The sequence below is a fragment of the Triplophysa dalaica genome, chromosome 5 (assembly GCF_015846415.1).
Source record: "Triplophysa dalaica isolate WHDGS20190420 chromosome 5, ASM1584641v1, whole genome shotgun sequence".
In the NCBI taxonomy this organism is placed as follows: Eukaryota; Metazoa; Chordata; class Actinopteri; order Cypriniformes; family Nemacheilidae; genus Triplophysa; species Triplophysa dalaica.
The window spans coordinates 17,771,145-17,795,856 of NC_079546.1; the positions used below are offsets into that span (position 1 = coordinate 17,771,145).

General features: G+C 44.2%; 24 non-coding genes across 24 annotated transcripts; 12 read left to right on the top strand and 12 right to left on the bottom strand.

Annotated features, from left to right (window-relative positions):
• Positions 1-154: 154 nt before the first annotated feature.
• LOC130421537 (U5 spliceosomal RNA) lies at positions 155-271 on the bottom strand. The gene has a single exon (XR_008906852.1). It is a non-coding gene; the product is annotated as a U5 spliceosomal RNA (small nuclear RNA).
• A 491-nt stretch (positions 272-762) lies between these two features.
• Positions 763-879, bottom strand: LOC130421538 (U5 spliceosomal RNA). The gene has a single exon (XR_008906853.1). It is a non-coding gene; the product is annotated as a U5 spliceosomal RNA (small nuclear RNA).
• Positions 880-1,483: 604 nt separating this feature from the next.
• On the top strand, positions 1,484-1,555 carry trnad-guc (transfer RNA aspartic acid (anticodon GUC)). The gene has a single exon. It is a non-coding gene; the product is annotated as a tRNA-Asp (tRNA).
• Positions 1,556-2,038: 483 nt separating this feature from the next.
• trnaw-cca (transfer RNA tryptophan (anticodon CCA)) lies at positions 2,039-2,110 on the top strand. Its single transcript has one exon. It is a non-coding gene; the product is annotated as a tRNA-Trp (tRNA).
• A 512-nt stretch (positions 2,111-2,622) lies between these two features.
• Positions 2,623-2,694, bottom strand: trnae-uuc (transfer RNA glutamic acid (anticodon UUC)). The gene has a single exon. It is a non-coding gene; the product is annotated as a tRNA-Glu (tRNA).
• Positions 2,695-2,949: 255 nt separating this feature from the next.
• On the bottom strand, positions 2,950-3,066 carry LOC130421539 (U5 spliceosomal RNA). Its single transcript, XR_008906854.1, has one exon. It is a non-coding gene; the product is annotated as a U5 spliceosomal RNA (small nuclear RNA).
• Positions 3,067-3,670: 604 nt separating this feature from the next.
• Positions 3,671-3,742, top strand: trnad-guc (transfer RNA aspartic acid (anticodon GUC)). Its single transcript has one exon. It is a non-coding gene; the product is annotated as a tRNA-Asp (tRNA).
• Positions 3,743-4,225: 483 nt separating this feature from the next.
• On the top strand, positions 4,226-4,297 carry trnaw-cca (transfer RNA tryptophan (anticodon CCA)). Its single transcript has one exon. It is a non-coding gene; the product is annotated as a tRNA-Trp (tRNA).
• Positions 4,298-4,809: 512 nt separating this feature from the next.
• trnae-uuc (transfer RNA glutamic acid (anticodon UUC)) lies at positions 4,810-4,881 on the bottom strand. Its single transcript has one exon. It is a non-coding gene; the product is annotated as a tRNA-Glu (tRNA).
• Positions 4,882-5,136: 255 nt separating this feature from the next.
• Positions 5,137-5,253, bottom strand: LOC130421540 (U5 spliceosomal RNA). Its single transcript, XR_008906855.1, has one exon. It is a non-coding gene; the product is annotated as a U5 spliceosomal RNA (small nuclear RNA).
• A 604-nt stretch (positions 5,254-5,857) lies between these two features.
• On the top strand, positions 5,858-5,929 carry trnad-guc (transfer RNA aspartic acid (anticodon GUC)). The gene has a single exon. It is a non-coding gene; the product is annotated as a tRNA-Asp (tRNA).
• A 483-nt stretch (positions 5,930-6,412) lies between these two features.
• trnaw-cca (transfer RNA tryptophan (anticodon CCA)) lies at positions 6,413-6,484 on the top strand. The gene has a single exon. It is a non-coding gene; the product is annotated as a tRNA-Trp (tRNA).
• Positions 6,485-6,996: 512 nt separating this feature from the next.
• On the bottom strand, positions 6,997-7,068 carry trnae-uuc (transfer RNA glutamic acid (anticodon UUC)). The gene has a single exon. It is a non-coding gene; the product is annotated as a tRNA-Glu (tRNA).
• A 255-nt stretch (positions 7,069-7,323) lies between these two features.
• LOC130421541 (U5 spliceosomal RNA) lies at positions 7,324-7,440 on the bottom strand. The gene has a single exon (XR_008906856.1). It is a non-coding gene; the product is annotated as a U5 spliceosomal RNA (small nuclear RNA).
• Positions 7,441-8,044: 604 nt separating this feature from the next.
• On the top strand, positions 8,045-8,116 carry trnad-guc (transfer RNA aspartic acid (anticodon GUC)). Its single transcript has one exon. It is a non-coding gene; the product is annotated as a tRNA-Asp (tRNA).
• A 483-nt stretch (positions 8,117-8,599) lies between these two features.
• trnaw-cca (transfer RNA tryptophan (anticodon CCA)) lies at positions 8,600-8,671 on the top strand. Its single transcript has one exon. It is a non-coding gene; the product is annotated as a tRNA-Trp (tRNA).
• A 512-nt stretch (positions 8,672-9,183) lies between these two features.
• trnae-uuc (transfer RNA glutamic acid (anticodon UUC)) lies at positions 9,184-9,255 on the bottom strand. Its single transcript has one exon. It is a non-coding gene; the product is annotated as a tRNA-Glu (tRNA).
• Positions 9,256-9,511: 256 nt separating this feature from the next.
• On the bottom strand, positions 9,512-9,627 carry LOC130421544 (U5 spliceosomal RNA). The gene has a single exon (XR_008906859.1). It is a non-coding gene; the product is annotated as a U5 spliceosomal RNA (small nuclear RNA).
• Positions 9,628-10,231: 604 nt separating this feature from the next.
• Positions 10,232-10,303, top strand: trnad-guc (transfer RNA aspartic acid (anticodon GUC)). Its single transcript has one exon. It is a non-coding gene; the product is annotated as a tRNA-Asp (tRNA).
• Positions 10,304-10,786: 483 nt separating this feature from the next.
• Positions 10,787-10,858, top strand: trnaw-cca (transfer RNA tryptophan (anticodon CCA)). Its single transcript has one exon. It is a non-coding gene; the product is annotated as a tRNA-Trp (tRNA).
• A 775-nt stretch (positions 10,859-11,633) lies between these two features.
• Positions 11,634-11,707, top strand: trnan-guu (transfer RNA asparagine (anticodon GUU)). The gene has a single exon. It is a non-coding gene; the product is annotated as a tRNA-Asn (tRNA).
• Positions 11,708-12,569: 862 nt separating this feature from the next.
• Positions 12,570-12,654, bottom strand: trnas-uga (transfer RNA serine (anticodon UGA)). Its single transcript has one exon. It is a non-coding gene; the product is annotated as a tRNA-Ser (tRNA).
• A 10,790-nt stretch (positions 12,655-23,444) lies between these two features.
• trnas-uga (transfer RNA serine (anticodon UGA)) lies at positions 23,445-23,526 on the bottom strand. The gene has a single exon. It is a non-coding gene; the product is annotated as a tRNA-Ser (tRNA).
• Positions 23,527-24,437: 911 nt separating this feature from the next.
• Positions 24,438-24,551, top strand: LOC130421566 (U5 spliceosomal RNA). The gene has a single exon (XR_008906877.1). It is a non-coding gene; the product is annotated as a U5 spliceosomal RNA (small nuclear RNA).
• The last annotated feature ends 161 nt before the right edge of the window (positions 24,552-24,712 follow it).

Below are 24,712 nucleotides of genomic sequence, written 5' to 3' on the forward strand. Positions count from 1 at the left end.
GAAGATTTTCTACCTATCTGAGCAGGTGCTGACAATAAACTTGCAACAAACGTGGTGAAACCAAGAGTCCCAAAACAGCTAGGAGACAACGATGTGCAGAAGCAATCCGACAGAGGCAGATTCTTAAACGCTCTGGTTCTTGGCACAATAACGAAGGCCTGCTGTGAGCGGAGCCGTCCAAAATTACATTAAACTCACGGTGGTTTCATTCTGCGGAAATCTTTCGTAAAAGGCAGAAGATTTATGCGTAGATCAAGAGAAACTCGAGCTGCACCCACCAGCTCTCGGCCCAGTGTGCTTCCTATGTCGCACCGCAATGTTCAAGGGGCTAATATTTGGTCGAGGCACCTACCTGATAATTCACTCTGGGAGGGGCCAAAGAGACAAAGTTCTCTTCCATCAACAAATTACTGCAAAAGCCAAGTCTGAAGAGATGTTCCTGAAGCTAGCATCCTACCGACCACAGGTACTAGGATCTGAATTTCCTAACCGCTAGACCATATGGGACGCCTTAGCTGTCTTCTTCCGACCTGGAGCCGACGTGCACTTCAACTGTTTCCCAGCACAGAGGAAGCGAAATAACAATCACACATTTGAAGTGCATCGCAGAAGATTTTCTACCTATCTGAGCAGGTGCTGACAATAAACTTGCAACAAACGTGGTGAAACCAAGAGTCCCAAAACAGCTAGGAGACAACGATGTGCAGAAGCAATCCGACAGAGGCAGATTCTTAAACGCTCTGGTTCTTGGCACAATAACGAAGGCCTGCTGTGAGCGGAGCCGTCCAAAATTACATTAAACTCACGGTGGTTTCATTCTGCGGAAATCTTTCGTAAAAGGCAGAAGATTTATGCGTAGATCAAGAGAAACTCGAGCTGCACCCACCAGCTCTCGGCCCAGTGTGCTTCCTATGTCGCACCGCAATGTTCAAGGGGCTAATATTTGGTCGAGGCACCTACCTGATAATTCACTCTGGGAGGGGCCAAAGAGACAAAGTTCTCTTCCATCAACAAATTACTGCAAAAGCCAAGTCTGAAGAGATGTTCCTGAAGCTAGCATCCTACCGACCACAGGTACTAGGATCTGGATCTGCCAAGAAATAAAATACAAATCTTCAATCTCCGACAACTCTAGCTGAATCAGAACAATGGTACTGTTTAGCGTGTTGACACATGGTTCATATGCTCTCCTACTTTGGATAAAAGCATCTGCCAAATGAAAAATGCAAATGGATAGAGTACGGCGTCCTTCTTCCTCTACTGAATTTCTTTTAACCAACAAATTAAAGTGTGATGATGTGTTGACAATTCCACCGAGGTCCAAAGGAGGATTCAGAAAGTCTGCACAACACTCTTAATTAGCCAAGCTTGCAGCCTTCCTCCTGCACACATCCAATATCAAAAAACGAATCTTTTCCAAAGAGAACGCTATGAGATATCGGTTGCAGTTCGTCACAAAAACATTTCCGCAATTGCAAGCCAGTCCTCGTTAGTATAGTGGACAGTATCTCCGCCTGTCACGCGGAAGACCGGGGTTCGATTCCCCGACGGGGAGCTTGAGTGTCCTTGTGGGTCATCCCTGCTTTGTCAGCTTTTATGTGCAGCAAGGTATGCCAGGCATGCTCTGTCAGTAGAACATGAGACTCTTAATGTCAGGGTCGGTAGAGGATAAGATTCAGCGTCGTGTGCTCGAGCCCCACGTTGGACGTGCAAATCACTTTTGATCTTGGTGTCTTTCACCTAGGCCTCGGTTCCCAGGCTTAGTGACAGAACAGTCAGGCAGCTTCTTGGAAAATACTGAACACTTGACCACTTAACCGTTATGCTGCAAAGGCGGCTATCGGAAAACGGACGCTATATTTTCGTGCGGCGACGTTCGTTGTTATGACTTTGCAAACCTCTGCTGTTTCTTTCCAAGTCAAACCGTTGCTCTGTCCGAGAACAACAAATTTGACGTCTCTTTCTGCCGCCGTCTCCTGATGGCTTTCGTGCAACTGTCCGTCTCTGTGGCGCCATCGTTGGCGACTGCCCAGCGAGGGGCCTCGTGGCGCAACGGTAGTGCGTCTGACTCCAGATCAGAAGGTTGCGTGTTCAAATCACGTCGGGGTCAAGATTTCTTTCTGCGTGTACGGCTTGTTAACAACACCGTGAGGCTGATGTCGCACACTAATTGCTGCTAGGAAGTCGTTCACCGAGATTACGTTTTAGAACCAAAGGGAGCTTTTTGTACCCACATGACTGCCCACTTTAGCTCTTTTGGATGTTTAAGATTTTCTCCATGTAGAGGTGTGGTTAAAAACGTCAAGATAGTGTAAAGACATCTCGTAAAATTGTCCCAGATGTACCTTCTGTACTTTTCAGTTGTCGGCACCCAGAACGCAGCACTTTGTGTCCAGCACTTGTTGCCTGAGACCTCAGGACGCACCATATAATACAAGGTAAATACTGTTTGCTCACTTGAATTTGGATTGTGCAAAGGAGTTAAAATGTAGAAGGTGCCAAGAAAGGCTGATATACGAGATAAGTGACTATTTGTTTGACCTCCTACACAGCTGACTCGTCAGAGCCTCACCGTGAAACAGCAGCTTTTCATTTGAAAATAACCAACTGAGAAAATGGTAATTCCCATACCGGGAGTTGAACCCGGGCCGCCTGGGTGAAAACCAGGAATCCTAACCGCTAGACCATATGGGACGCCTTAGCTGTCTTCTTCCGACCTGGAGCCGACGTGCACTTCAACTGTTTCCCAGCACAGAGGAAGCGAAATAACAATCACACATTTGAAGTGCATCGCAGAAGATTTTCTACCTATCTGAGCAGGTGCTGACAATAAACTTGCAACAAACGTGGTGAAACCAAGAGTCCCAAAACAGCTAGGAGACAACGATGTGCAGAAGCAATCCGACAGAGGCAGATTCTTAAACGCTCTGGTTCTTGGCACAATAACGAAGGCCTGCTGTGAGCGGAGCCGTCCAAAATTACATTAAACTCACGGTGGTTTCATTCTGCGGAAATCTTTCGTAAAAGGCAGAAGATTTATGCGTAGATCAAGAGAAACTCGAGCTGCACCCACCAGCTCTCGGCCCAGTGTGCTTCCTATGTCGCACCGCAATGTTCAAGGGGCTAATATTTGGTCGAGGCACCTACCTGATAATTCACTCTGGGAGGGGCCAAAGAGACAAAGTTCTCTTCCATCAACAAATTACTGCAAAAGCCAAGTCTGAAGAGATGTTCCTGAAGCTAGCATCCTACCGACCTCAGGTACTAGGATCTGGATCTGCCAAGAAATAAAATACAAATCTTCAATCTCCGACAACTCTAGCTGAATCAGAACAATGGTACTGTTTAGCGTGTTGACACATGGTTCATATGCTCTCCTACTTTGGATAAAAGCATCTGCCAAATGAAAAATGCAAATGGATAGAGTATGGCGTCCTTCTTCCTCTACTGAATTTCTTTTAACCAACAAATTAAAGTGTGATGATGTGTTGACAATTCCACCGAGGTCCAAAGGAGGATTCAGAAAGTCTGCACAACACTCTTAATTAGCCAAGCTTGCAGCCTTCCTCCTGCACACATCCAATATCAAAAAACGAATCTTTTCCAAAGAGAACGCTATGAGATATCGGTTGCAGTTCGTCACAAAAACATTTCCGCAATTGCAAGCCAGTCCTCGTTAGTATAGTGGACAGTATCTCCGCCTGTCACGCGGAAGACCGGGGTTCGATTCCCCGACGGGGAGCTTGAGTGTCCTTGTGGGTCATCCCTGCTTTGTCAGCTTTTATGTGCAGCAAGGTATGCCAGGCATGCTCTGTCAGTAGAACATGAGACTCTTAATGTCAGGGTCGGTAGAGGATAAGATTCAGCGTCGTGTGCTCGAGCCCCACGTTGGACGTGCAAATCACTTTTGATCTTGGTGTCTTTCACCTAGGCCTCGGTTCCCAGGCTTAGTGACAGAACAGTCAGGCAGCTTCTTGGAAAATACTGAACACTTGACCACTTAACCGTTATGCTGCAAAGGCGGCTATCGGAAAACGGACGCTATATTTTCGTGCGGCGACGTTCGTTGTTATGACTTTGCAAACCTCTGCTGTTTCTTTCAAAGTCAAACCGTTGCTCTGTCCGAGAACAACAAATTTGACGTCTCTTTCTGCCGCCGTCTCCTGATGGCTTTCGTGCAACTGTCCGTCTCTGTGGCGCCATCGTTGGCGACTGCCCAGCGAGGGGCCTCGTGGCGCAACGGTAGCGCGTCTGACTCCAGATCAGAAGGTTGCGTGTTCAAATCACGTCGGGGTCAAGATTTCTTTCTGCGTGTACGGCTTGTTAACAACACCGTGAGGCTGATGTCGCACACTAATTGCTGCTAGGAAGTCGTTCACCGAGATTACGTTTTAGAACCAAAGGGAGCTTTTTGTACCCACATGACTGCCCACTTTAGCTCTTTTGGATGTTTAAGATTTTCTCCATGTAGAGGTGTGGTTAAAAACGTCAAGATAGTGTAAAGACATCTCGTAAAATTGTCCCAGATGTACCTTCTGTACTTTTCAGTTGTCGGCACCCAGAACGCAGCACTTTGTGTCCAGCACTTGTTGCCTGAGACCTCAGGACGCACCATATAATACAAGGTAAATACTGTTTGCTCACTTGAATTTGGATTGTGCAAAGGAGTTAAAATGTAGAAGGTGCCAAGAAAGGCTGATATACGAGATAAGTGACTATTTGTTTGACCTCCTACACAGCTGACTCGTCAGAGCCTCACCGTGAAACAGCAGCTTTTCCTTTGAAAATAACCATCTGAGAAAATGGTAATTCCCATACCGGGAGTTGAACCCGGGCCGCCTGGGTGAAAACCAGGAATCCTAACCGTTAGACCATATGGGACGCCTTAGCTGTCTTCTTCCGACCTGGAGCCGACGTGCACTTCAACTGTTTCCCAGCACAGAGGAAGCGAAATAACAATCACACATTTGAAGTGCATCGCAGAAGATTTTCTACCTATCTGAGCAGGTGCTGACAATAAACTTGCAACAAACGTGGTGAAACCAAGAGTCCCAAAACAGCTAGGAGACAACGATGTGCAGAAGCAATCCGACAGAGGCAGATTCTTAAACGCTCTGGTTCTTGGCACAATAACGAAGGCCTGCTGTGAGCGGAGCCGTCCAAAATTACATTAAACTCACGGTGGTTTCATTCTGCGGAAATCTTTCGTAAAAGGCAGAAGATTTATGCGTAGATCAAGAGAAACTCGAGCTGCACCCACCAGCTCTCGGCCCAGTGTGCTTCCTATGTCGCACCGCAATGTTCAAGGGGCTAATATTTGGTCGAGGCACCTACCTGATAATTCACTCTGGGAGGGGCCAAAGAGACAAAGTTCTCTTCCATCAACAAATTACTGCAAAAGCCAAGTCTGAAGAGATGTTCCTGAAGCTAGCATCCTACCGACCACAGGTACTAGGATCTGGATCTGCCAAGAAATAAAATACAAATCTTCAATCTCCGACAACTCTAGCTGAATCAGAACAATGGTACTGTTTAGCGTGTTGACACATGGTTCATATGCTCTCCTACTTTGGATAAAAGCATCTGCCAAATGAAAAATGCAAATGGATAGAGTACGGCGTCCTTCTTCCTCTACTGAATTTCTTTTAACCAACAAATTAAAGTGTGATGATGTGTTGACAATTCCACCGAGGTCCAAAGGAGGATTCAGAAAGTCTGCACAACACTGTAAATTAGCCAAGCTTGCAGCCTTCCTCCTGCACACATCCAATATAAAAAAACTAATCTTTTCCAAAGAGAATGCTATGAGATATCGGTTGCAGTTCGTCACAAAAACATTTCCGCAATTGCAAGCCAGTCCTCGTTAGTATAGTGGACAGTATCTCCGCCTGTCACGCGGAAGACCGGGGTTCGATTCCCCGACGGGGAGCTTGAGTGTCCTTGTGGGTCATCCCTGCTTTGTCAGCTTTTATGTGCAGCAAGGTATGCCAGGCATGCTCTGTCAGTAGAACATGAGACTCTTAATGTCAGGGTCGGTAGAGGATAAGATTCAGCGTCGTGTGCTCGAGCCCCACGTTGGACGTGCAAATCACTTTTGATCTTGGTGTCTTTCACCTAGGCCTCGGTTCCCAGGCTTAGTGACAGAACAGTCAGGCAGCTTCTTGGAAAATACTGAACACTTGACCACTTAACCGTTATGCTGCAAAGGCGGCTATCGGAAAACGGACGCTATATTTTCGTGCGGCGACGTTCGTTGTTATGACTTTGCAAACCTCTGCTGTTTCTTTCCAAGTCAAACCGTTGCTCTGTCCGAGAACAACAAATTTGACGTCTCTTTCTGCCGCCGTCTCCTGATGGCTTTCGTGCAACTGTCCGTCTCTGTGGCGCCATCGTTGGCGACTGCCCAGCGAGGGGCCTCGTGGCGCAACGGTAGTGCGTCTGACTCCAGATCAGAAGGTTGCGTGTTCAAATCACGTCGGGGTCAAGATTTCTTTCTGCGTGTACGGCTTGTTAACAACACCGTGAGGCTGATGTCGCACACTAATTGCTGCTAGGAAGTCGTTCACCGAGATTACGTTTTAGAACCAAAGGGAGCTTTTTGTACCCACATGACTGCCCACTTTAGCTCTTTTGGATGTTTAAGATTTTCTCCATGTAGAGGTGTGGTTAAAAACGTCAAGATAGTGTAAAGACATCTCGTAAAATTGTCCCAGATGTACCTTCTGTACTTTTCAGTTGTCGGCACCCAGAACGCAGCACTTTGTGTCCAGCACTTGTTGCCTGAGACCTCAGGACGCACCATATAATACAAGGTAAATACTGTTTGCTCACTTGAATTTGGATTGTGCAAAGGAGTTAAAATGTAGAAGGTGCCAAGAAAGGCTGATATACGAGATAAGTGACTATTTGTTTGACCTCCTACACAGCTGACTCGTCAGAGCCTCACCGTGAAACAGCAGCTTTTCATTTGAAAATAACCAACTGAGAAAATGGTAATTCCCATACCGGGAGTTGAACCCGGGCCGCCTGGGTGAAAACCAGGAATCCTAACCGCTAGACCATATGGGACGCCTTAGCTGTCTTCTTCCGACCTGGAGCCGACGTGCACTTCAACTGTTTCCCAGCACAGAGGAAGCGAAATAACAATCACACATTTGAAGTGCATCGCAGAAGATTTTCTACCTATCTGAGCAGGTGCTGACAATAAACTTGCAACAAACGTGGTGAAACCAAGAGTCCCAAAACAGCTAGGAGACAACGATGTGCAGAAGCAATCCGACAGAGGCAGATTCTTAAACGCTCTGGTTCTTGGCACAATAACGAAGGCCTGCTGTGAGCGGAGCCGTCCAAAATTACATTAAACTCACGGTGGTTTCATTCTGCGGAAATCTTTCGTAAAAGGCAGAAGATTTATGCGTAGATCAAGAGAAACTCGAGCTGCACCCACCAGCTCTCGGCCCAGTGTGCTTCCTATGTCGCACCGCAATGTTCAAGGGGCTAATATTTGGTCGAGGCACCTACCTGATAATTCACTCTGGGAGGGGCCAAAGAGACAAAGTTCTCTTCCATCAACAAATTACTGCAAAAGCCAAGTCTGAAGAGATGTTCCTGAAGCTAGCATCCTACCGACCTCAGGTACTAGGATCTGGATCTGCCAAGAAATAAAATACAAATCTTCAATCTCCGACAACTCTAGCTGAATCAGAACAATGGTACTGTTTAGCGTGTTGACACATGGTTCATATGCTCTCCTACTTTGGATAAAAGCATCTGCCAAATGAAAAATGCAAATGGATAGAGTATGGCGTCCTTCTTCCTCTACTGAATTTCTTTTAACCAACAAATTAAAGTGTGATGATGTGTTGACAATTCCACCGAGGTCCAAAGGAGGATTCAGAAAGTCTGCACAACACTCTTAATTAGCCAAGCTTGCAGCCTTCCTCCTGCACACATCCAATATCAAAAAACTAATCTTTTCCAAAGAGAACGCTATGAGATATCGGTTGCAGTTCGTCACAAAAACATTTCCGCAATTGCAAGCCAGTCCTCGTTAGTATAGTGGACAGTATCTCCGCCTGTCACGCGGAAGACCGGGGTTCGATTCCCCGACGGGGAGCTTGAGTGTCCTTGTGGGTCATCCCTGCTTTGTCAGCTTTTATGTGCAGCAAGGTATGCCAGGCATGCTCTGTCAGTAGAACATGAGACTCTTAATGTCAGGGTCGGTAGAGGATAAGATTCAGCGTCGTGTGCTCGAGCCCCACGTTGGACGTGCAAATCACTTTTGATCTTGGTGTCTTTCACCTAGGCCTCGGTTCCCAGGCTTAGTGACAGAACAGTCAGGCAGCTTCTTGGAAAATACTGAACACTTGACCACTTAACCGTTATGCTGCAAAGGCGGCTATCGGAAAACGGACGCTATATTTTCGTGCGGCGACGTTCGTTGTTATGACTTTGCAAACCTCTGCTGTTTCTTTCAAAGTCAAACCGTTGCTCTGTCCGAGAACAACAAATTTGACGTCTCTTTCTGCCGCCGTCTCCTGATGGCTTTCGTGCAACTGTCCGTCTCTGTGGCGCCATCGTTGGCGACTGCCCAGCGAGGGGCCTCGTGGCGCAACGGTAGCGCGTCTGACTCCAGATCAGAAGGTTGCGTGTTCAAATCACGTCGGGGTCAAGATTTCTTTCTGCGTGTACGGCTTGTTAACAACACCGTGAGGCTGATGTCGCACACTAATTGCTGCTAGGAAGTCGTTCACCGAGATTACGTTTTAGAACCAAAGGGAGCTTTTTGTACCCACATGACTGCCCACTTTAGCTCTTTTGGATGTTTAAGATTTTCTCCATGTAGAGGTGTGGTTAAAAACGTCAAGATAGTGTAAAGACATCTCGTAAAATTGTCCCAGATGTACCTTCTGTACTTTTCAGTTGTCGGCACCCAGAACGCAGCACTTTGTGTCCAGCACTTGTTGCCTGAGACCTCAGGACGCACCATATAATACAAGGTAAATACTGTTTGCTCACTTGAATTTGGATTGTGCAAAGGAGTTAAAATGTAGAAGGTGCCAAGAAAGGCTGATATACGAGATAAGTGACTATTTGTTTGACCTCCTACACAGCTGACTCGTCAGAGCCTCACTGTGAAACAGCAGCTTTTCATTTGAAAATAACCAACTGAGAAAATGGTAATTCCCATACCGGGAGTTGAACCCGGGCCGCCTGGGTGAAAACCAGGAATCCTAACCGCTAGACCATATGGGACGCCTTAGCTGTCTTCTTCCGACCTGGAGCCGACGTGCACTTCAACTGTTTCCCAGCACAGAGGAAGCGAAATAACAATCACACATTTGAAGTGCATCGCAGAAGATTTTCTACCTATCTGAGCAGGTGCTGACAATAAACTTGCAACAAACGTGGTGAAACCAAGAGTCCCAAAACAGCTAGGAGACAACGATGTGCAGAAGCAATCCGACAGAGGCAGATTCTTAAACGCTCTGGTTCTTGGCACAATAACGAAGGCCTGCTGTGAGTGGAGCCGTCCAAAATTACATTAAACTCACGGTGGTTTCATTCTGCGGAAATCTTTCGTAAAAGGCAGAAGATTTATGCGTAGATCAAGAGAAACTCGAGCTGCACCCACCAGCTCTTGGCCCAGTGTGCTTCCTATGTCGCACCGCAATGTTCAAGGGGCTAATATTTGGTCGAGGCACCTACCTGATAATTCACTCTGGGAGGGGCCAAAGAGACAAAGTTCTCTTCCATCAACAAATTACTGCAAAAGCCAAGTCTGAAGAGATGTTCCTGAAGCTAGCATCCTACCGACCACAGGTACTAGGATCTGGATCTGCCAAGAAATAAAATACAAATCTTCAATCTCCGACAACTCTAGCTGAATCAGAACAATGGTACTGTTTAGCGTGTTGACACATGGTTCATATGCTCTCCTACTTTGGATAAAAGCATCTGCCAAATGAAAAATGCAAATGGATAGAGTACGGCGTCCTTCTTCCTCTACTGAATTTCTTTTAACCAACAAATTAAAGTGTGATGATGTGTTGACAATTCCACCGAGGTCCAAAGGAGGATTCAGAAAGTCTGCACAACACTCTAAATTAGCCAAGCTTGCAGCCTTCCTCCTGCACACATCCAATATCAAAAAACTAATCTTTTCCAAAGAGAATGCTATGAGATATCGGTTGCAGTTCGTCACAAAAACATTTCCGCAATTGCAAGCCAGTCCTCGTTAGTATAGTGGACAGTATCTCCGCCTGTCACGCGGAAGACCGGGGTTCGATTCCCCGACGGGGAGCTTGAGTGTCCTTGTGGGTCATCCCTGCTTTGTCAGCTTTTATGTGCAGCAAGGTATGCCAGGCATGCTCTGTCAGTAGAACATGAGACTCTTAATGTCAGGGTCGGTAGAGGATAAGATTCAGCGTCGTGTGCTCGAGCCCCACGTTGGACGTGCAAATCACTTTTGATCTTGGTGTCTTTCACCTAGGCCTCGGTTCCCAGGCTTAGTGACAGAACAGTCAGGCAGCTTCTTGGAAAATACTGAACACTTGACCACTTAACCGTTATGCTGCGAAGGCGGCTATCGGAAAACGGACGCTATATTTTCATGCGGCGACGTTCGTTGTTATGACTTTGCAAACCTCTGCTGTTTCTTTCCAAGTCAAACCGTTGCTCTGTCCGAGAACAACAAATTTGACGTCTCTTTCTGCCGCCGTCTCCTGATGGCTTTCGTGCAACTGACCGTCTCTGTGGCGCCATCGTTGGCGACTGCCCAGCGAGGGGCCTCGTGGCGCAACGGTAGCGCGTCTGACTCCAGATCAGAAGGTTGCGTGTTCAAATCACGTCGGGGTCAAGATTTCTTTCTGCGTGTACGGCTTGTTAACAACACCGTGAGGCTGATGTCGCACACTAATTGCTGCTAGGAAGTCGTTCACCGAGATTACGTTTTAGAACCAAAGGGAGCTTTTTGTACCCACATGACTGCCCACTTTAGCTCTTTTGGATGTTTAAGATTTTCTCCATGTAGAGGTGTGGTTAAAAACGTCAAGATAGTGTAAAGTCTCGTAAAATTGTCCCAGATGTACCTTCTGTACTTTTCAGTTGTCGGCACCCAGAACGCAGCACTTTGTGTCCAGCACTTGTTGCCTGAGACCTCAGGACGCACCATATAATACAAGGTAAATACTGTTTGCTCACTTGAATTTGGATTGTGCAAAGGAGTTAAAATGTAGAAGGTGCCAAGAAAGGCTGATATACGAGATAAGTGACTATTTGTTTGACCTCCTACACAGCTGACTCGTCAGAGCCTCACCGTGAAACAGCAGCTTTTTCATTTGAAAATAACCAACTGAGAAAGTGGTAATTCTAATACCGGGAGTTGAACCCGGGCCGCCTGGGTGAAAACCAGGAATCCTAACCGCTAGACCATATGGGACGCCTTAGCTGTCTTCTTCCGACCTGGAGCCGACGTGCACTTCAACTGTTTCCCAGCACAGAGGAAGCGAAATAACAATCACACATTTGAAGTGCATCGCAGAAGATTTTCTACCTATCTGAGCAGGTGCTGACAATTAACTTGCAACAAACGTGAACTTGTCGAACTTGTCCAAGCAAAATCCTTGACAACCGTCTCTGTGGCGCAATCGGTTAGCGCATTCGGCTGTTAACCGAAAGGATGGTGGTTCAAGCCCACCCAGGGACGGAAGCTTTGTGGCGAGCAGCTGTAGTTTTCTGACCCCAAAATGCTGAGGCCCGCCAGTGGAGCTTACTCAACAGAGTCTTACTCTAAAAAAATACGGCTTTGCAAACACACTGAAAGAAAAGATGACTTTGGCTTCTAAAGCCGGGAGTTAAACCCGGACCGCTTGGGTGAAACCAGGAGTCCTGACTGCTGGACCATGCCTGACACCTCAGCAAGCGCAATACGGACTGCAACTGTTTCCAAGAGATTAAGAATCGGAGTAGCGACCCCACATTTTCAATGCAAGTCGGAAAGACTTTTCATTTCTCTGCATGTGTACTAGCAGTGAACAACAGAAAGAAGAACTACGATTTGAGAAGTATAATCCTCGTAAGTAGGTTGGACAATATCTCCGCATGTCACGCCGTTAGACAGAAATGATGAGGAGGCTCCTCCCAGACCGAGCTGAGCTGTCTGGGCTTGTGTCGGTGCGTGCCAAGTTCTTCTGCCAAGCCTCCTCCAAAATGATTAAGCCTTTTCTTTGCCGCTTTCCAATAGCTTGGATGAGCTGGGTTTAAACATTCTAAAGAACAGCTGAAGAAGTGCTTGGCGCGGTCTTTTTTTGAACAAATTGCAGTGCGTTGTTCGCCCGATTGAAGGCGTTCGCCACCAACACATTTCCAAAGCGAGCGGGAAGCAGTTTATTCAAGCCCCCCCAAAAAAGTTGCCTCGATCCGGATTCGCTGAGACCACAACACAGAGTACTAACCAACCACACGATCAAAGCGAGCTAACAGACGGCTGCACAGGGCTCGGCCGAGATGAAGTTTGCTCTTTCGCCTCTAGAGATACAAATCAGCATCTGAGCTTAATAGACCGCAAACGTAGTCGGCAGGATTCGAACCTGCGCAGGGAGACCCCAATGGATTTCAAGTCCATCGCCTTAACCACTCGGCCAAAAATGGGGCAAAATGGACTGCTATGATGGGGGAAAAGAAAAAGAAAAGAAAGAAGAAGGGGGAAAAGAAAAATTGAGCAACAAATGAAGTAAAATTATAGTATATTTAATATTATAAGTACAAAAGGTAAAAAAACGTATTCAATTTTATCAACAAAATACCTAAGTGCCCATTTAGATCCAAGTAATTGTAATGTTCAATTTTTTTTTTAAATCGATCTATTGCACAATAACTTCAATAACTGCATTAACTCATATACTGCACCGTACCTTTAATAACCGCATTAACTTTCTATTGCACTGCAACTTTAATAGCTAATGTCTATAATTAATGCACACCTAAGTCACTTGCACTACTGTATAGTCTAAATTGTTATCTGTTCATAACCACCTGTACACTAATGTTCACAGTATATAGCCTTCTGTATATATTGTCCATAATACATACCGACTGTAATATTGTCATAGAACATTCCTTCTGTAAAGTATTTTCATAATAGTTTCATAATAGTATTTTTATGCCCATTGTATAGTATTTTCCTAATATTGTATTCTGTATTTATTCACACTGTATATCCTGCACTTGCTTGTTGCACTTCTGGTTAGACCTTAACTACATTTCGTTACACTGTACTTGTATATGTGTAATGACAATAAAGTTGAATCTAATCTAATCTAATCTAATCTAATATACACTTCCAAAATCCTTATATATATATGAGATACATTAGATGTAATAGTAAACATTTATTAAATACAATATTAAATATTAACAATAATTATACAATAACTAGAATACAATAAGAAATAGAGAGAGCTATCCTTCAAATTCTGTTAACCTAATACACTACTTAAAATTTACTGTAACTAGATTTAAGACAAGTTTCTTAAAAAAATAAAATAATGTGGTGTTGGTATGGTAATGTTTGTTTGTTGCCTACAAAGAGTCTTTCCACTCTTTAATGCTCTGGCCCGATGCTGGACAGTACCATTTTCCTCTAAGCTGAGTATGACCAGTAGGTTTGCTTTTTGACTTGCCACAGATTTTGCATTGATAGTGGTAGTCGTCTTTTGTTTGCCTTTTCTTTGGTGGCTCCCCTCTTGCCACACGCTGTTCATCCTCAAGTGCTGCCTTGTGGAGCCTCCATGCACGTTGTCGGTTTTCAGGTGGTGGCAGAGCTAATGGCTGTTGACCAGGGGGAAAGGAAGACCAACCATGAGGTGGGGGTGGAGCCGATGATGGATACCCAGGTGGAAGGGAAGACCACCCATGAGGTGGGGGTGGAGCTGATGATGGATACCCGGGTACAACGGAAGACCAACCATGAGGTGGGGGTGGAGCTGATGATGGATGCCCGGGTGCAACGGAAGACCAACCATGAGGTGGGGGTGGAGCTGATAATGGATGCCCGGGTGCAACGGAAGACCAACCATGAGGTGGGGGTGGAGCTGATGACGGATACCCGGGTGAAAAAGCCCAATCAGAACACTCAGACCAGGTATTCCACCCAGGAAAGTCCTGTGCCTCAGGACAGAAGAAATTATTCTGTGCAGCAGGAGAATAGTCTGTGTCATATGGAGATGTGTCTCCTAGCCCAGTGCCTGTGAGTGCATTTGAAGACACTGCAGTTCCACTTCGTGCATATTTACGTTTACGAATGACTGCCTCACCCTCCCGATTCTCAGGCTCCTTGAACTCAATGGGAACATGTCCATGTTCAACAGGTCCAGATGGGAGCTCCCTTGGCTTTGGCAGTGGCTCCTTCGCTATACCAATTTGCTGGGGAAGCTCCACTCCTTGCAATAAGGTGTCCCCATCAGTTCGTTTCTGTCGGTCAAGAAGCCTTTTTAAAAAAAAAAAAACATCTTCAGTTCAAGAGTTATATAAACACTGTGAATTAAACCATTCTAAACAAATGCAAACTAATAGTTAATTTAGAAGTTGTTATAAGGAATATGCTACTAAAGTGAAATTAGGAAGGCAATAACCAACTCACCAAGATGACACTGTAGTGTTGTTGATTGTAACTAGCACCAGGTTGGTCTTGTCGAGCAGCTCTCGGCAGTCTTCAAGCAGCTGCTTGATGTGACAATACATCATCACAATTGCCTGTGTAATTGGAAAGGTTTTGCCCTTATTGTCTTTAGGTCTGTTTCTGGCTTCCCTGAATTCCTTCAAAAGCTTGAGTGCGATGCATTCTGAAATCCTGTTGATATCAGGTCTCTGAGCTGCCTGGCCATGGGTCATGAATAGTCTGTGGATAAAACAATGCATTTAATGCATTTTGTATGTTATTCTATGGTTCATTGGAGCTTTATAAACATACAGACTAATTAGGAATTTTTATTTTATGGAAATGAAAAGTGAGGGATAATTTATGATGGCACACACTGTAAAAATGTCCTTTAACACAAGTGCACCACAATTTAACTCACCTCTCAGCTGCTTGCTGACCAGGGGCTGAGCCACTACGCTTTCGAGAAGCTCTCCAAGGACCTGGCAAGATCCTTTTCTTGCACTTAAGGGAATACTTGGAAGGGGACTGATCAATGGCATGCAGACACGAATACAACCGCAAGATCTCTGCTATCTCGTTGGTTGACAAAGCAGTGATAGTCCGGTTGAGGCTAATAAGGTACCCTGCCAGGTTATCCACCGCCTCCCATCCAGGGACACCCCTTGAATCACATCTAAGGTCCTAACAAAGAAAACAACAACAAAAAAAACGAAATCCTGGATTACAGTTCTTTGATAAACTGTTTTTCACAAATTACAAGCATAAGCATCACGTATTAGAGTCTTTACCGGAGATGATGTGCTGGGCCCAGCGCAGGACATGTCTTCAATGTCGGGACTGTGAGAGCCACCACTTGAACATTTGTAAATGTACCAATTAAACATTGTAGAGCATTACTTAAATTGAATATATAAATTATAAAACAACTCATGTATTGCTCATATAAGCTAACATTCCTATGCAATTTCAATTTAATTCAAGAAAATGTATATTACCAGAGAAGAGGTCAATAAATCATCATGACTGCTGGAACTGCCAATAGTGCGTGTGTTTAAACTGATGTCTGCTGCATCACATATTGTGACATCCAGACACTCATCCTCCTGAACTTCAACCTGCATCTCTGGCAGAGTGATTTCACCAGGCTCCAGTGGAGAAAGTAGGTCTCCTCTGCCAGATTGTGCCAACAAGTACTCCACTGCTATACGCTCATCTGCCAAAAGGAGGCATCATATTGTAAAAAGAGGAATACATCAGGCTAAATCATAACAGTAAATGTGATGAATGTGGTGTTGGAAATGAATAAAAAAGAAATTGTGATTTAAACAAATACATAAATAAATAAAGTCACACATAGACAACTCAACCAAATACGCTGAAAACACACAGACACATCTTATAACAGTATAGATAGATAATAGATATGACCAACGTTACAGCAATGATCATTCCATTAAAAATTGAATAAATTAAAAATGGAATGAATGGTTAGCGTTTAGGCAGCATTCAAACTCACAGCAAAGCCTGGTATTACTATAGTAAGAGAATGTACAGTTTTGAATCTTACTTGTTTCCCATGGGTTATGAATTCTTGCAGGAGTGCACATCCGAGCTTTTGCTGAGGACATTAATGTGGGACATTAAACGTACATCATAGATTTTAGTTTGTGATGTACCACTCATGTCCACAGCTTGAAGAGCCCGGTTGATGTTCCATCTCGATGCACCCTCAAGCATGTACATCTGAGTATGTACAGCATTACATCTCCACCCTGTAAGGAAAAATGTGTCACATTGTCAAAATACCATTATAAACCCCTCTACGAACTACCAAAGCTGACTACCAATTAAAGCTAATTCACTTGTTAACTAAACCTGTGGAAATTGAATTCCTTTATTTTTACTTTACTCCTTTTTAAGTCGTATTTAAAATGTTTTTTGTTGTATTCTTCCAAAGTTTAGAAATTCCTGTATTGTGACAACACTACTTAATTAAAGACATGATATTCTTGGTATTGTTACCATACCTGGAATGAAAGTGCACTGATGGCGATGAAAGCTTTCAAGAGAAGAGGACCCTCTGCCACACCGCAGTACATCCAGAACCTTGTCACCCTTCTGTAACCCAGAGCCCAGCTTTGTGTAAAGCTGAACACCAGGCGGGTCTTGGATGCAGGGTAAATGTTTCTGTTGTACCTCCCAAACGTGCATCATGCTCTCTGGATTAATGAGGCGCAAACCAGTCGTGTCGGTCAGTTCCCACATGGAGTCTAGCAATGCTTGTATCAAGTCACGAGTTTCTTCAACTCCACGTGTCCTCCTCCTGCAGTGTTTGGCCAGCTCACTTGAGGTGATGCTTGACAAGATTGGGCCTCTGTTGGAATATGCCCCTGATGTTTTTTTGAAAGTATGTTCTTTTTCGCTTTTTCGCTTAAGGTGAGAGAAGTCATCCTTGTCCCATTCAAAGATACAACTGGACAACTTGGAGCAGAAAGTGCCATACAGTGGATGGTGCTCTGTTGTAAGACCAGCAGTGAACCGTCGCATGAAGTGGAAAACATCAAGGCGAACTTTGAACTTCCAAGGTCGAAACCAGGTAAGAACTGGAGTCACACCTACACCAATGAGAAACAATGAGCGAGTTTACACATCTTCTTAGATTTAAATTTGTATCATTTAAAATATGCTAATGCTATTTATAAATATTCTCTTAAGCCTCTAAATCCGTCAGATTTCGCTTCTTTTAAAGAAACATTTTTTATCAGGCTCCTAGGTTCAGTTCCATAGCAGATAGCAGATAATTCAGAATGGGCTGAGCGTTATTTAGAAGTCTTTGAAGCAAGATTATTTGAGTAACATATACTTTACTTTTAGAGCATTCACTCATCATTCACTCATCAACATTATCATCTCATTTTTGACAGAGGTGGCTTTTAGAGGGTTCTGCATCTGAATGAACATGAACAAAATATGAACACCTAAAATGCCATCTAAACACCATTTTCCTAAATTAGTGGGAAACATGCAGATCTATGATTTATTGTCATTGAGACACATGCCAAAAATTATTGCTTATATGGATTAGAAATGTATAAATGCACACACATTCCTGTTAAGTAATGGCTTGAGTTGACAAACCTGTCCCGCTGCAGCAGTCCCTGTCAACATAAATCGCAGCTGGATCTGGCTCCCCAGCATCCCTGTATCGCTTTACAATGCCCTGACACAAGTCATCTAAGCCGGCTCCCTCACCAGTGGTTAGGATACAGTTCAGAACTTGGCCAAATTCATTACCAATGTTGGTCATCCAGGTAGCAGTGTCAGCAATCCCACCAGCAAGCTTTTTAGTAATCTGTATAAATGCATTAAGACAATACAATTTGGTATATTCAATATAATCTAACATGCATTTGGCTCTTTATGTGTATTTATGTTTACCTTTTTGGTAGCATCAAGCTTCAGGATGCTACCATATGTTGATGTTACAACACCCTTAAGCTCATCAAGGTGATTCAGGATTTCATTGGCATGGGCAGTCTCAAACCACTGTGCCAGCGGTAGGGGGCGAAAAGGCGGGGGCTGCTCATAAACCACTTCCGATTGGGTCAGGGCACATCTCTTTTTGTGGAGCTCACAGTCTGTCAGGTAGTCTATACTCCGTCTTGCCCACTCCTCACTATGAATTTCTTCTAGCGCTTGTTTCAAGAAACTGGAGCTGTTTCCTGCAGTTCTTGGTTTCATCAAAGTCACACACTTCCTGTCAAGGGCAAGGTGAGTGGTGAGAACAGCGGGGAATTTATTTCTGTGGGAGGGATCCAGCTGTTTAAGGATCTCTGAACTCCAAGGGCAGACAGGTATCATACATTTACTGCAGCGAGGGTAGTCCATTCCAATTAGGTAATATGTGGAGTCAACATCAATGACTTCCCTAACTTTAGTATAAATGCCTGAATGATGCATCTTCCTATTGCACCGTGTACATTTCAGAGGAATACCCCACATCCTCATTGGTGCCCAAAGAAACATCATCTGCCTAAAGTAACTGCTAGGATCAGGAGTTGAAGTAGTAGGCTTGCTGGGACTCGGTGGATGAAACCAGTTTTGTGGAAACTGCTGCTTCAGTCGTCCTGTGGTGTCATACAGACACTGAGCTATCCACTTTTGGTCTTGTGGTTTGAGCACTCGACAGAACTGTTTGGGGAGAAAACTCAGCCAATTTACTTCTGGAGGCCTTAGTGTAATGTCCTGTGATGGTGTTTGTACTGCAGTTTGTGGAGCTCTTTGCTGGTCTTCGATGTATGCAGATGACTGTGCAATGGATGTTCTGTCCCCATCTGAAAGACTAATCAAACGATGATGCTTGTCAATGTGGTTAAACAGTCCAACTGCACCCCAGACTTTTTCATCACACTGATCACAACATTCTTGGACATGTTTGTCTTAAAGATGTTCACTGAAACCATCCACATTAACATCTTCGCTACAAAGAGCACACTTAATTGAACTACTGCTCTGCAGGGCTGGTCTGGACCCTGCACTGGGCTGCGGGGCTGGTCTTGAGCCTGCACTGGGCAGCGGGGCGGTACTGAAGCCTGCACTTGGCTGTGGGGCTGGTCTGGAGCCTGCACTAGACTGCGGGGCGGTGCTGAAGCCTGCACAGGGCTGCAGGGCTGGTCTGGAGCCTGCACTGGACTGCGGGGCGGTGCTGTAGCCAGCACTGGGCTGCGGGGCTGGTCTGGAGCCTGCACTGGGCTGCGGGGCGGTACTGAAGCCTGTACTGGACTGCGGGGCGGTGCTGAAGCCTGCACTGGGCTGCGGGGCTGGTCTGGAGTCTGCACTGGACTGTGGGGCTTGACTGAAACCAGCACTGAAGCCTGCACTGGGCTGCGGGGCTGGTCTGGAGCCTGCACTGGGCTGTGGGGATTGACTGGAGGCTTCACTGCTCTGTGGGGCTGCCTGCGTCTCTAAAACTGTCTGCTCAGCTGACTGTTAAAAAAAATGTAAACATCTACAACCTTGCTATCACTTTGTAAATCAATTTACATTCTTGCTGGATAAAATAGTTCATCTCTTAAATATCAAATAAATAAATAAAATGGATAAAACAAATCCAGTATTGATGAACATATGAAAAGGGATAGTATAACAATATTGTCATAATATACTTAATTTAGAGTTGTTCATAATCTGTATTAGTCTGTGTGTCCAAATATCTTTCTCTGTTTTCGACCAATCAAATAAGTTTATACAGGTTTGGAATAACTACAGAGTTAGTATATCATGAGAGTTTTTCACATTTATCATCACATACCATATCATCACATTCCTTTTCATCACATACCTTATCATTACATACCTTATGAAAACCACATTTGCAGGGGATTATTTTGCCAAAGATATCATATGCACGGGTTTGTTTGTGTAATGGGCAGTTATTAATTTTTTCCAACGCATTTTTCCACTTCTCCGCCCCTGGCTTCTTGCCTGTGGTAAAGTGGTATTTCCCCTGGGCATACTTTACCATGATGTCATGCCAGTACGAGTCAGGTTTACCGGTCTTAGTCATGTCTAGATATTAGTGGTGGGCATAGATTAATTTTTTTAATCTAGATTAATCTAGATTAATTCCAAGATTAATCTAGATTAATCTAGATTAAAATGGCTCATTTGAATTCTGCCGAAGGCATTCAGAATATGTGTGCTACCCAAATAATGACTAAAAGTAAGTCTTTGAGAACGGGTTTCTCAAGCCAGGTGGCGCATTAGACCAGGGGCTCATCTCCTGTTTCCAAAATGCATCACAAACTGCTTGAGAAAGCTGTTCTACTATGATAATTGGTGATGAAAATTAAATTATGTTCAATAAGATGAACTTGTGTTTACTTCCGCATTAGCTAAGGGATGATTTCCGTTTAGGTGGTACTTGAGACTGGAAGAGCTCCTACAGTACATTTAGCAGACGCTTATATCCAAAGCGATTTACAAAGAGTGAGGGAGCAACAAGCGATATGTCATACAGGAGCCATAATACATTAGATCTCAATACAAAGTTACTGGTTTCAACTAAAGCTAGACCACTACCTGTTGAGAGAAAGTGTTTTTTTTAAACCAATTCCGCATTGCACAATGTGCAAACAACCTTAGTCTTGTCGATGTTTCTATTGGGAAGCTTCTTTAAAATGTATATTGTTGTGGCGAATCGGCCTTCCATCGCAGAAAGAAATCTCAGAGACAAGGGTTCCAGGTGCCAAGAGTTTAAACTTTATTTGCCCGGACAAACAAAGTGGGATATTCAGAGTTCATCTGAAGGGATCCAACGAATACATATCTGACTCCATCTTTTATACATTGTTTTCAAGTTGTTATCACAGTTTAAACCAATCATGTGTGCATGACATCGTCTTCTTCCAATCAGGTTTCATATGACATCACTTTTTCATTAGCCCGTCCCTCTGCGCTCATAGTTCCGTCCTACCATATTTAGATTGAATGGTTGCGTGTGCCTCTCAAAAACAAGTGCCTCTTTATCTTGACACTTTCCTGGGGGTTTCGGACGATACATGATTTAACCATGTTTCTATCAAAGATGAGCTCATGGTTTAGCGATAAAGAGCTACCCAGTATCCTTGGTTGAATGCGATTTAATTAGACTTCCCTACAAAAGTGTGTGGGGTGTACGTCTTACTGTTAAAAGATATATGGTGTGTGTGCAGATGTTCAAGTTCTCAGACTCATACTCTTAGCTTTGTTAAAATGAGCTCACTGTTAAGAGATACCAGCGTCCTTGACTCTATGAGACAAACCAAACTTCCTTATTAAAACTTATTTGTGGTGTACGTGCAGCTAAGATAAGATGCTTGTTGTTCATGCAGGTGTTCATGAGCTCATACTTATACACGAGGCCCAATATTGTTTCCTAAGAATACATGAAACCTATAACTAACTAAATGTATTATTTTATATAAGAAAACTCAACACTATAATAGAAAAACCACCATAATATTCCCTGAAGCAAACCCGGCAGCTTCATAGCATGTTAGCACGTCACGTTTGATGCGGTAATTTCACAGTAACGTTATGTTGTGTTCAGACCAAAAGCGAATGGCGCGTCAAGCGCGAGTGATTTATATGTTAATGAAAAGAGCCAATAGACCTACTTGCTGCGTAAATCGCGCGAATGAAGCCCTGGTTATGAGATGATGAGGCTGCTTCTGCTTCCGCGAATGACGCGAATCACGCGAGTTGAAAAATCTCGTTCTCGCCCCGTACAGTGCAGTTAAGCTGGTATACATCCGCGCTAAAATATCAAGGTGAAAGTCATCATAGCTTGCGTAGTATAGACCCAGATCCCAACCCAACTTTGAGAATAGATTAACGGCGACATTTTTTTTAACGCGCGATAATAGTCTCACTGCGTTAACGGCGTTAACGCCGTTAACGGCCCAGCACTATTAGATATATAAAACAAAGGGGTAAACATCATAAAACTTTAGTTTAAACTCAATTTAAAATATTCACCAAAGCCTTTAATATACATGTTAGTGTTAACAAGTGCAATTGGATTTAACCAAAAATTGACTAAACGCATTGGCATTCTGAATTTGGACATTCATCATCATCATCACCATCACATTATTACAGTTGTTGTAACTTAATGTACATATACCTAAGGCATTTTGCTATTGCAAAATGAATGGCCATGGCGATTTCTAATTTCTAAGTGTTAAACCACAAATTACAATTTAAGCGGTTTAGATGAAACCGTAGTGTCAAACTAAGCAACGTTACAATCAAATTCTCTTTCAAGTGATAATGGACTCACCTGCACGCTATCCGAAGACTTTAAAATGATTAAAATGTTTATGTGATTTAAGATAATCCCAACTGTCTCGCGTCGCGCTGGGTTGGACGTCACAAATGATAATGTTTCCGGTTTCCACCATTGTGTTTTACAGTAGGCCCGCTGTGACATTTCGCAGACAGTCAAGACCTTACAGGGTTCTGTCGGCTTAGGGTTCAGTGCACCTTTCTGATGCAGGGGTGTTCAGTCCTATATCTGGAGGCGATGCCATCTGTTGATTGCAGTTCATCAAGTACACTTGAACCGGGTAACGGGCTCTGGGAGCTGAAAGTCAGACGTGTTTTAAACACTGCCCTGAAAGCTCATCTTTGGTCTTTTATCTGCCCGTGCTTTCCTTAAAGGTCCCTGCAAAGAAAACATTTATAAAATCACATTAGAGGCTATAAGGTATGTACACATTGTTTTACATTAAATGTTTACTACATTGTTGTATACCTAGTTGCATCGACAACCCATCGAGCACTCCTGTACCGGTCAATTATGGTTATATCAACAACACGTGCCATCTGTTGCAGAGGTGCTCTTAAACATTTGTAAAATCATATAAAAGGCTATAAAGTATGTACACATTGATTTACATTAAGTGTTTACTACATTGTTATTTACCTAGTTGCATCGAAAACCCATCGAGCACTCCTGTACCGGTCAATTTGTGTTATATCAACAACACGTGCCATCTGTTGCAGTGTCGCTCTTAAACATTTGTAAAATCATATAAAAGGCTATAAAGTATGTACACATTGATTTACATTAAGTGTTTACTACATTGTTATTTACCTAGTTGCATCGAAAACCCATCGAGCACTCCTGTACCTGTTAATTTGTGTTATATCAACAACACGTTGATCTGTTGCAGAGTCGCTCTTAAAGAAAAACGTGCTAGTCTATAAAGGCTTGATCTTCATCTCTCTCTCAAGCAGCCGTAGTCGGCAGGGTTTGAACCTGCGCGGGGAGACCCCAATGGATTTCAAGTCCATCGCCTTAACCGCTCGGCCACGACTACAACAGGTTACAGGCCCTCTGGGTTTTGGTCGTGCTGCAAAGAGGACGATGTCAAAAAGGGAAAGGAAGGACTTCAATGAGACGTGACCCCCCTGCCTTGACCCGGATTCGAACCGGGGTTGCTTCGGCCACAACGCAGAGTACTAACCACTATACAATTATGGCAAGCCAACAGCCCTCCGGCAAAGTTGCTCTAGCAGGACTTCATGACTACATCTGCAGCAGGAAGATTGGTAGCTTTAGCTGAGGTCTCACGGAATTCCTGACGCATGTGCTCGATGAAATCTCTGCTCAAAGCCCATGTGTCGACTCCAACGCACGAGCAAACTTTTTATTTTATTTTTATCAACAGAGGGCGGGGCCAAAAGAGCTCACAAGGTAAAGGGGACTTACAAAGGGGAAACTCATCGCCCAAACAGGGACTTGTACCAATGACCCTCAGATTAAAAGTCTGATGCTCTACCGGCTGAGCTATCCGGGTTCACTGTAACTGTCACCACATCATCACACTTTAACTTGTTGGTTAAAAGAAATTCAATGGAGGAAGATGGACGCCGTTCCCTAACCATTTGCATTTTTTTTTGCTTTTATCCAAAGTAGGAGAGCATATGAACCATGTGTCAACACGCTAAACAGTACCATTGTTCTGATTCAGCTAGAGTTGTTCGGAGATTGAAGATTTGTATTTTATTTCTTGGCAGATCCAGATCCTAGTACCTGTGGTCGGTAGGATGCTAGCTTCAGGAACATCTCTTCAGAGTTGGCTTTTGCAGTAATTTGTTGATGGAAGAGAACTTTGTCTCTTTGTCCACTCCCAGAGTGAATGATCAGGTAGGAGCCTCGACCAAATATTAGCCCCTTGAACATTGCGGTACAACATAGGAAGCACACTGGGCCGAGAGCTGGTGGGTGCAGCTCGAGTTTCTCGATCTACGCATAAATCTTCTGCCTTTTACGAAAGATTTCCGCAGAGTGAAACCACCGTGAGTTTAATTTAATTTTGGACGGCTGCGCTCACAGCAGGCCTTCGTTGTTGTGCTAAGAACCAGAGAGTTTAAGAATCTGCCTCTGTTGGATTGCTTCTGCACATCGTTGTCTCCTACCTATTTTGGGACTCTTGGTTTCCCCCCGCTTGTTGCAAGTTTATTGTCAGCACCTGCTCAGATAGGTAGACAATCTTCTGCGAT